Source organism: Peromyscus leucopus, chromosome 6, assembly GCF_004664715.2.
Source record: "Peromyscus leucopus breed LL Stock chromosome 6, UCI_PerLeu_2.1, whole genome shotgun sequence".
NCBI lineage: Eukaryota > Metazoa > Chordata > Mammalia > Rodentia > Cricetidae > Peromyscus > Peromyscus leucopus.
In genome coordinates, this window is record NC_051068.1 from 15,242,552 (window position 1) to 15,253,959 (window position 11,408).

The following is an 11,408-nucleotide window of genomic DNA, read 5'->3' on the forward strand; positions in this document are numbered from 1 at the left end:
ATGTCCAGTCAATACATTTTTTTTTCAAGCAGTCCAGGCAAGAACAGTTTCTTTCCCAAATGGCTATTTTTGTCAAGAAGAAGATAAACTCCATGCAGAGTGTCTTCGATGCCCATCATCCTCTCTGAAGTAAATTGGTGCTGCCAGGAGCAGACATGTCTCACTGTCCAGAAAGTCTAAATTTTTAAAGCATTTTCAATGCCATATTTTGTAGGTCTTTGAGGTGTTTGGAGATTACCTATCTATCTGAAATATATTTATGTATACCTAGAAAACGTAACTAACATGGCTACAAGTATGATTATCATAGATTACTAATTATTAATCTATTTATTAATTATCCATTATAATTTTAAATGAACTGTACAAACATAATACCTTAAACAAGAGTAGAAACACAGTATAACAAAATTAACTTTAAATTTGTATCAATAAACTAAAATCCACAGCAATGTAAAACATTTCTAAACAAGTTGTTGCTCTTTGAAAGTAGGTTCATTAATCTACCCTTTCATCCTATCATATCTATATTGCAGCACAGAACACGGGGTTCAGACATTGAGCACAGCATTTTGTGACTTTTGGAAGAAGGCAGAGGGAAGACAATGTGAGAAGTAGGAGACATCCCCTTCCTTCTCCCTCTGAAAGGCTCTTCCTCTCTATGCAGCCAAGAAAGACCTTGAACTTGTCTTCGCCTGCCTTCACCTCCTGAGTTCTAGGATTATAGGTGTGTACCACTGTGAGGGCCAGTCTTGATTGCCACCCTGACTGCATCTAGAATCAACTAGAATCCAAGCTGCCAGGCATGCCTGTGAAGAATTTTCTTGGTAAAATCATTTGAGATGCACCATATTGGACCACACCTCATTGTGGCAGCCCACCCACATAACAGGACATGGAGGAAGGAAACTTTTGCTTTTTGCCTGCTTGCCCTTGCTTCTGCTGGAGAGTTCATCTATCCTGTTCCTGAGGCAGTCCATCACTGTACTGAAACTTACTTCTTCAGGATTCTAACTCAACAAGAAGCTAGAGTCCCGGGACTTCCCTGGGACTCTAGCACCAGATTGGGACTGTGGAGACATTCAGTCTTGTGGACTGAACAGCTATTGGATCCTTGGCCTTTCCATTGGGAGATAGCCATTGTTGAACTGTTGGGACTATAGCCTGTAAGCCACTCTAATCTCATTTCATATATAACATATATTATGTATGGCATTCTATATTATCTATAACTTAAATAACATATGATACAATCCATATAACATATAATAAGCTATATATGATCCTACATACATATAATCATTTTCTTCCCTCTAGAGAACACTAACCAATGCAACTACCGTATATGTACAGTTTTATGTGGTGCTGAGACTCAAACCTAGGGCTTTGTGAGGCTTTACAAGCACTCCTCATCCTCAAGGTTAGTATTTCTGAGTAAGAACATCTGGAGCACAGAAAAGTAGCTTGGAACTCACTGTTGAAAATCAGAAGAAAAGCTTCAGTTTCCCATCCTCCATAATTTTCTGGGCCTCGGGCAGCTTCAACCTCCTTGTGAAGTGCACACCACAAATGAGCGATTTCGTAGAAACTCCTTTGTGAAGGGTCTTTAGAATAGACTCGGATACAGAGAACATAGGACAAGAAACCACCATATGACTCGCTCCATTCTTTAAAAGTTATAACTAATTTAGAGTTTGGTAACTACAATGATGGATTTGCATTTTCCAACAGCATCCAGTCCTACATATAAAGCAAAGAGCAATGTCCCTTTCTGAGTGTTGATGAAGAGATCCCGCACACATGAGGGTTGGCTAGCCTTGACGTCACCTGTGCTGCGGCATCAAAGCTTTCTTTCCTTCTTACAAAAGAGGAGATGTGTTCTACACTTCCAAATCTCTCCCTTTCTTTCCTGTGTTCTCCCCGCCACGTCTACTCTTCTACTGGGGCTTAGCCATCCCAAGTACAAAATCTCTCCAGTTTTAGAGATTCAGCATTTATGTAATAGTCAAGATCCCATTTTACCCTGCACATGCAAGTGTGCCTATTTCACGCCAAGTGATACTACCGTGTGTGACTCGCCTCTGAGCTATTTCCAGCTTCTTTGTTTCGTCTTGTATTTCTATTGTGGCCCTGATCACTAGCAATGTGATTAATGCACTACTTACTGGGGCCTTGGTTCCTTTTGTTTTTCTGATAATGCTAATTAATCCAGTGTTGGGAAAAAGACTCCCATTCTGGCTCACACATGTCAGATCGGGTACTTCCCTTCTCTCACTTTGGTTTTAAATGAAACAAGAAAATAAGAGTAGACCAGTTAGTGATGTGACTGCACAAGGCTCTTATGGTTCTTGTTCTTCCAGGACTATCCAAAGGTAACAAGGATAGACATGGCCCTGAACGAAGAAATCTTTGATTCACCAAACATCTTGTTTTTCTTCTTGCAAGTTGCCTAATGATTGTGTGGGTGCAGGGGATATTAGTTAGGTTTGAGTGCAACAGATTATCCATTTTCCAGAAGAAGATGGTGAAGCTGGTTGTCTGAGATACGAGCACCAATCCAGTGGGAGGCAGGACCATCCCTCCCCCTTCTCATCAGAATGTCTCGGTCTTTCTTAGTCACAGGCAGGTGCCCCTTAGAGTTCAAGTTGAGAGACTGAGTTTTCAGCCTGCAGGTAACATTAGCTGTGGTCTGTGGTGTATGTTCACAGCATTAAATGTATCTGATGGACTTAGCCATCACACTCCATTCAGCATTTGACAATGGCCTTGTCAAATTACCCTGTATCCATTCTCACACCTCATTTCCTCAGATACTGAAGACAGAGTGATGTTTGCTCTAACAGATGATAGTTAAAAAATTTATTTCTCCTCTTAAAATCAAAATGTCTTAGAGCTAATTTTGTATCTATCTATCTATCTATCTATCTATCTATCTATCTACCTACCTATCTACCTATCTATCTATCTATCTATCTATCTATCTATCTATCTATCTATCTATCATTTGTCTTTACAAAAATAAAACAAGAACAAAAATTTCCCAGAATTTTAGAACTATTCCACGAACAACTACAGTATAGCTACGCATTGCTGTGGATATTGCTCTATATAAATAAAACACTGATGGCCAGTGACCAGGCAGGAAGTATATGCAGGGCAAGGAGAGAGGAGAATTGGGGAAACAGGAAGAAAGAGGGAGAGACACTGCAGCCACCGCCAGGACAAGCAGCATGTAAAGAAGCCCGTAAGCCACCAGCCACATGGCAAGGTATAGATTTATAAAAATGGGTTAATTTAAGATAAAAGAACAGTTAGCAAGAAGCCTGCCATGGCCATACAGTTTATAAGTAATATAAGCGTCTGAGTGATTATTTTATAAGTGGATTGTGGGACTGCGGGGCTTGATGGAACCTGGAGAGAAGCCCTCAAGCAACAAGCGTAGTGGATATACCTTTAATCCCAGTAGTTGAGAGGCTGAGGCAGGAGGATTGCCTTGAATTTGAGGTGAACCTAGGTTACAGAGTGAGATGCTACCTCAAAACACAAACCAAACAATAAAAAGTCCCTACATTATTATTCTTTGTGTTCTTTGATTCAATGTATAGAATCGGCTGCCCTGCATGTAAATTAAAAAGTTGCTAGCATTGAGCTAGCATGTGTATCCAACATGGAGGACACAAAGTGACTGCAATGTGACCTTGACCACTCATTTGGCGTCACTTATATACCTGGTTTTGATCACGTGCTTCTGTGGGAATCCCAGGGTGACGAGCAGAATGCTGAAAGCAGCGCCCGCTCAGCCAGCACCTTCTTTCCCATCTTTGTGTGACCACTCATTTCTCTTCTTTCTCCTCAATCAAGTGGCTGGGGGGATCTGGACACACACTCCTCCTCACTCACCAGAGACTGACTAGAAAGGCATGGTGCAAATAGATCAATACTTTTGTTAAAGGCTGTGCTTTTAATTTTAAAAATGAACTCTGAAATTCATTTCAATAAATGGTGAGAAACTTAGTCAAGTCTCTACCCTCTGTAAAGTTGGATTGAAGTGCTAAATATAAAATATAAAGCATAAAATAACATTCCAACTGATGGGTTCATTTTGCTTTTGAATGACTTTGTTGGAAACACCAGATTTCTTTAAGGACAGATCTGCATGCTTGGCTCTGCCCATTCTCAGTGGCACCTTCATTCACTAGATTAAACCATGAGGTTTTGTCATAAGACTAAAGGCAGAGAATCGTGTAAGGTTGGGAACAGCTTACTCTTATAAAAAAGTAGAGTTGTGGGATTTAATTTTTCGTAAGAAGAAGTTTATGTTTCGGGATGGCTCTAAAGGAGTACCAGTCACATTAACCTAGATTTTGCCTATTAAACACTGATTCTCCTTCATTTTCTAAGCTTCCTTACATCAGATGTCGGTGAGTTACATCACTGAGTCCATGTCACTCAAAACTCACCTAGTGAATCCAGCTGCTCATAATACGGAGTTACAGAATGGGAGGCCCATCTTTAACCGTCTAGTGGAGATTTATGGGATATGCCTCTCTCCACAACAGCGACTTGCTTATCACACAATATAGGACTGTTAAGAATATCTGCCCTTCCCCCCTCTTTTTGGTATGAAGCACATTTGTAATAGTTAATATTGATTGGCAATTTGACAAGGTCTATAATCACCTAAGAGCCAAGACTCTGGTCACATTGATCTAGATTAGACTAATCTGAGGTGAGAAGATTCACCTTGTCTGTGTATGGCACCATTCCCTGGGGTGGGGTGGGGTGGGGTGGGGTGGGGTGGGGTGGGTCCTGGCCTGAATAAGAAGTAGAGAATCATTTCTAGTCTTCTCTGTTGACAGCAGATGTCATGTGACCAGTGTCCTCACACTCCTGTTGCTGTGACCTTCGCACCACGATGGATTCTACCCTCAAACTACGAGCCACAGTTAATTTTTCCTTCCTGAAGTTGCTTTTGTCAGTGTTTTGGGAACCTTAGAGACCATTGAGGACAAATGTCAGGGTGCTGTTGAAGCCCATTAAGGGAGGTATTGCCTCCTTCAATGAAATGCAATCTCCCTTTGGCCCTGAGTGGAGACATCTGCTCCAAAGATTAGAACATTACGTGTTATTGTCTCTGTTATTCTCTTAGTAGTTAATTTAGCTAGGCCTGTCAACAACCTGGCCAAGAGACCACCATCCAGGAGGGCTGATTCACCTGAAACCATACTACAAACATCAGAAGAGTAATTATCCCCTTACAGAGACATGTACCTTTCCTTTGCTGAAGTCTCTCCCCAACAGAAGTTCCAGAACTCCCATCATGCTCCACAGGGCCTGCCCACTTTTCTGAGCTCAGAAAAGCATAGCTTTTCTGATCTGCTTCCCCAAAGCCCGTGTGTGCCTTTTCTGATGTTTTCTCACCCTGTCTCTTAAACTATCGCTCTCTCTTTGAGATGTGGATTCTTATAAAACGACAAGGCTTCTCTCTTCCTATTCTGCGTCAACCTCCTCTGGTCAGTTGTCAAGATTTACAGCTTGCTTGCCTTAGTGTTTTTTCCTTCAAATTTTTAATAAAATTGTCCTTGAACTTCCTTCTGAATAAATTTCTATGTTCTTTTGAGACTAAACTCATAGAAGGAACCCCATTTTCCCTGGTATATTATAACACATGCAAAATGAATTATCAGAATGTTTTTGTCTACATAGAAGCCATGTCCATCTAAGTTTTTAGAGTTGTATAAAAAAATTCCATTTTCACAAATATAATTAACCAATTTAGTTCATGTATGTTAAATATAAAGGATCCATGGTTTTTGGTGTAATACACATCCCCACTCATGTTCTTACTACATAGTCCAGGCTGGCCTTGAACATTTCATCCTCCTGCCTCAGATACCATCATGGGGTCTTTAAATTTTGTATCTCTGTCATATTTCAAGCCACCAAGGAACCTCATTTTTACTGAAAATGGTCCATAGGGGAGAACAAGAACAGTCCTAAAATTATCCCTCCCTCACCATTTCTTACACGCGCAATTTACATCAAGCAGTTTGTGTTAAGTAACAGTTCCATGAAGTTTGCTAGGTGTTTACACTCATTTAACATAGTATTTCAATTTTTAAAATTAATTTACTTTATTTTATGTGTATGAGTGTTTTGCCTGCATGTGTTACATGCATGCCAGGTGCCCGCCCGCAGAGTTCAGAAGAGGGAGTTGGAACCCCTGGAACTGGAGTGACAGCTGGTTTTGCACACCCTGTGAGCACTGGGAATGGAATCCCAGGGCCTCTTGTAGAGCAACCAGAGCTTTTAACTGCTGAGCCATCTCTCCAGCCCCAAGTGCTTATTTTTTAAGGAGTTCTTACATAAAAATTTTCTGTTTAAAAATGAATCCTCTTAGATATAGAAATATTTTTGTAGACTACTGACCAAACTTTCATAGAAGAAAGCAACGTTGGCAATCCTAAGAGGGACAAGAAGGGTCTTCCATTAACTGATGGCCTCTTAAGACACAGAAACACAGCATTCATTGATGTTTTCATGCGATACTTAACTAGGTACACATTACAGGTAGTCTTTATGAAGTTTCTGTGATTAAAAAGACCTGTTTTTCCTCTGCCAGTTAATGCATTCTCAGGACACCTTTCCCTCACTTTTATGAAGTTTTCCCATGCAACCCATACAAAATTCAGAAGTAAAGCTAGCCTCCAACTGCAAGAATTCATTCAAAAGAAAACCACATTTGATTTTCAATGATTCTATCCACTCATATTTTTCATTAGAATTGGAATGAAGTTGTAACTATATTGAATGTATTACCTTGGATTTTTTTCTACCTCAAGGATTTTTGAGCATATAAAAGTATGAAACTATTCACTTGATAGTCTTTGTCCATAGAAATGTATGCTTAGGAAGTTTTTATAACAAGAATGACTTTTAGAGCAAAAATAAAAATGAAATTAAAAAAACAGGGCACAAAAATCACATACCCAACATATTTACAACTGTACAGAAGAAAAAAATGTCAGAAGACCATATATAATTGTGATGGGTGGCAGTTAAGAACACTATTTTTTCCCTTTTTTGGTATTCACCAGAGTTTATATATAATGAACAGATGTTACTTCATGATATTGGGAAGCTTTACTGAAGAGGAACAGCATGAGTCACATTTTAAGTCATGTTTAAAGTGTTCTTCCGTTTACCGGGGCTCATTTAAGTCTGTGCCAAGGAAGAGCTCCAGCGCCTTAGCAGGTGTCTGGGCGGCAGGCTGGAGATGAGGTGGCTGGTGTGTGGGAAGACGTCAAAGAGGATGATTAGAAGAATCTGGCAGCAGGAGAAGGGAACTTTAGCTTTGGGATGAGACCCACCGATTCTAGTTTGGGCCCTCAAGACTCTATCATGGGTTTTTGTTTTCTTTTTTCTTTTTTAGGCAGGGTCTCATGAAACCCAGGCTGGCCTCAAACTTGCTAAGTTACCAAGGATGAACTTGAACTTCTAGTCCTCTGGCTCCCACCATCCAAGTGCTGGAATTACAGGCATGTGTCGCCACAGCTGGTCTCTGCTGCGATGACCACTGAATTCAGGCCTGACAATGTGCTCCCGTTTCAGGTATCAGTGAGCGGGGCGAGCTGCACTCCAGCATTTGTGGTTTTATTTTTCTGACAGTAATTACGAGAGAACAGGGGCTCCAGGAACAACGGTTACTGACTGCGACTCTCAGAATCTTTGCTTTGGTTTATTACTATCATTGTTATTATGAGTAAACATAAATCTTATTTTATAAGGTAGCCAGGAGAAGAAGCTTCTTCAGTCAGGTATACTCATCCCAGGGGCTTAAAGAGAAACAAACTGGTGGGTGCACCTGGATATGCACTTGTACTGCTAAGTCTATATACAATCCTTTATTTATATACAATGCTATTGACTTCATTGTCCCATGCCTGGATTGACCTGGATCCATTGCCCACTGTGTGTTTCACACTGCCTGGTGTGACAGGCATCTGGCAAAGGAGCCTGGGGACAAAGAGGGGACCACCTCACAGGAGCAGAAGGACCCTCTCCTGTTTGGCTGTCAGTGTGTTGTAAGGCATCATGGTTTGTGTTCTGCTAATGGGGAGTGTGGGTTGCATTGCCTAATAAGAACTAAAGTACCTCACACAAAATGAACTAATGGTTCTAAGAGGATTCCTTTAAAGAAGCTGCCCACTAAAATTAGTAGTGATAAGGTAGAAACAAAGGAACAAGGAGACACCCTGAGAGGTATTTGCTCCGCCCATGACCTTGGGCTATGCAGCCCAAAGGAGGCGGAGCTTCCTGCCATTGTACTTGAAGTCTTTTAAGGAGTTGGAGAAGGGTCACATGCCCTTCTCCCTGCTCCTGCCTGTGAGATGGATTTGCTCCTGGTCAGATCAGAGGACGACTCCGTTCTGTATTCGTGAATGTATTTCCTCAATTTATATCTTAATAAATTCTGTTACCCATTTAATAGACTCACGTTGATTGATCATAATTCACCCCATCTATTACCACTCATCCCAAGAAAAAGTTGCTTTTGGGCACATGGACTAAGAGTGATGGTGATGTTTGAGTTTGAACATCATGAATAACAAGATAAAGCAAGTGAACTTAGAGACAGACCTATAGGCCAAGCGGAGGTTACGCACGCCTCTAATCCCAGCACTTGGGAGGCAGAGGCAGGTGGATCTCTGTGAGTTCAAGGCAGCCTGGTCTACAGAGTGAGTTCCAGGACAGCCAGAGCTGCACAGAGAAACCCTGTCTTGAAAAAGCAAGAGAGAGAGAGAGAGAGAGAGAGAGAGAGGGAGAGACAGAGAGAGAGAGAGAGAGAGAGAGAGAGAGAGAGAGAGAGAGAGAGAGAGACCTTTGATAAACCCATATCAATATTGTCATAAAACATCAAGTACATTTGATCATATTGTTCCCAGGAACTAAAATATTACTAGTCACATTTTGAGAGAAAAATCAGGTTAAATGATGAGTGAATATTACTTCTTTCATGTACACAGGCTCTTCTTTTTAGAATTCCTGGCTTTGTGTACATTTCACAAGGTGGGGTAAAGAAAATGTGGGGCTGGAGAAATGTCTCAGCAGTACGTACATACAAGAGAGTATGTACTGCTCTTGCAGAGAACTGGAGTTAATTTTCAGCAACCATGTCAAGGGGCTCACAATCACCTGTAATTCTAGCTCCTGAGAATCTAATGTCCTCTTCTGACATCTTGGGGCTCCTACACTTACATGCATGTGCACACACAGACACTTAGAAACAATAAAGTATTTAAAAAGAAAAGGTATATTAATTAGCAAGTGGTATTAGACTTTGGGAGTTCATGGCCTACACTGTGGTGCCACTGTGGTAAGCAAGTTTGCCAATGGCTGGTTTCCAGGATCAGGTTTGAACATGTGTCTGAGGTCCTGAGATAGCACTTGTTACTATGGTGCCGCTCCACCTCACTAAGAGAGTTCCACTGAGTGGGCTGATGAGGGGGGTCTAAGACAATGTTCAGCTTCACTGTGAGTTCTTGCTGTTCAGCCCTGACTGGCCTTGAACTGGGGTTTCTCCCTACCCCACCTTGCTGAGTATTGGCACTACTGGTGCACACTGCCATGCCTGGTTCTACTAGCTAGTGTTATGTCAACCTGACACACAAACTGATTTGAAAGGAGGGAACCTTAGCTGAGAAACTGTCTCCATAAGCTGTAAGGCATTTTCTTTCCTTTTTTTTTTTTTTTTTTTTTTTTTTTTTTTTTTTGGTTTTTCGAGACAGGGTTTCTCTGTGTAGCTTTGCGCCTTTCCTGGAACTCGCTTTGGAGACCAGGCTGGCCTCGAACTCACAGAGATCCGCCTGCCTCTGCCTCCCAAGTGCTGGGATTAAAGGCGTGTGCCACCACTGCCCAGCATAAAGGCATTTTCTTAAGTAGTTATTGATGGGAAAGGGACCAGCCCATGGTGGGTGGTACTATCCCTGGGCTGGTGGGCCTGGGTTCTATAAGAAAGCAGGCTGAACAAGTTAGGGGCAGCAAGCCAGTAAGCTTCTCCCTTCCATGGCCTCTGCATTAGCTCCTGCCTCCAAATTCCTGCCCTGTTTAAGTTCCTGCCCTGACTTCCTTCAGTGATGAGCAGTGATGCAGAAGTGTGAGCCAGATAAGCCCTTTCCTCCCATCTTGTCTTTTGGTGTTTTGTCACCAGAATAGAAATCCTGGCTGACATTGGTTGAGGTCAGTTCTCAAATTCACTTCAGTCTATTACATGTCTTTATACAGAATCCCAACTTGATGAAGTATCTGTCACCCGTGAGAACACTGTAAGAGTTTATTATGAGTGCAGGAGAGCAGAAGAAGCCAGCGGCAACTGGTCAACCTCCATGTTCGTCAGTTTCTTTTTGGCTCATAACAACGTACCTGCAAAACAACGGCCTGTGACCTGCTCATTTTCATTGTTCACAGTGATGGATAACATCAAATATAAGACTAACACTGTTTCTGTAAACCCAAGAAGCATCTCATTCACAGGGAACTAAATGTTGTTGACGAAAAGTTTACGTACAAATATGAACAATTTTTTTTTCTCAGAATGCATTAAAAATAATATTTACTGACCCTGTATCTTCTTAGGTGGAGTAAAAATGTTATAAAACCAAGCAATGCTATTTATTTTTTATCTTGTTAGTTGGTTAGTTTCAGTACAGGATTAGAGAATTGAGAACAGAGTTTGTCATAAACCTAGCCTGATGTAGGGCCCTTTATTCCCATGTCCCGTGGCACTGAGGGGAATACAGCTGAGGAGTCCAAAGTCCACATTTGCATCAAGTTCCTGCAACACTAATTCCTTTGAATCTTGTGTTTGACAGTCATTCAGATCTGTAACAGCTGTCCTGTTTCTCTCCCCTCTCCCCTCATATTTCCCCAACACACGTACACTCAAAAGGGATTAATAAGCAAACAGACAAAAAGCCAAACCTGCTTAGGAAATACTGTTTACCTTGACTCTTATTCTGGAGGGGTAGGGTTATGAACAGGAGTGAGGATATACTGAGTGGTAAAGGCTTCTTCCGGCATGGTGCCCCTCTCCTTCCCTCCCGCCCCTCTGCTGGAATGTTGGAGAACTCTTTGGTCATATATACTCATTCAAATTCCACCAGCATTCCACTGTGCACCCAGAGGAGGCCCTCTGTTTATTTGGAGCTGTGGGGAATCCAGATTAATTTGATCAGTAAAATTATTGAAAGTGATATTTAAAACAAAGGACTTGGAATAGAACAAAGCCGTGGTTGAGAGATTTGTAAGGCTGGTGAGGAGTGTGTATTCACACCACGATTTCCCATGTTCCTGTGCCCTGCACGGGAAGGCCCAGCTGTAGACAGAGCCAGGCAGCCACTCTCCCAGCT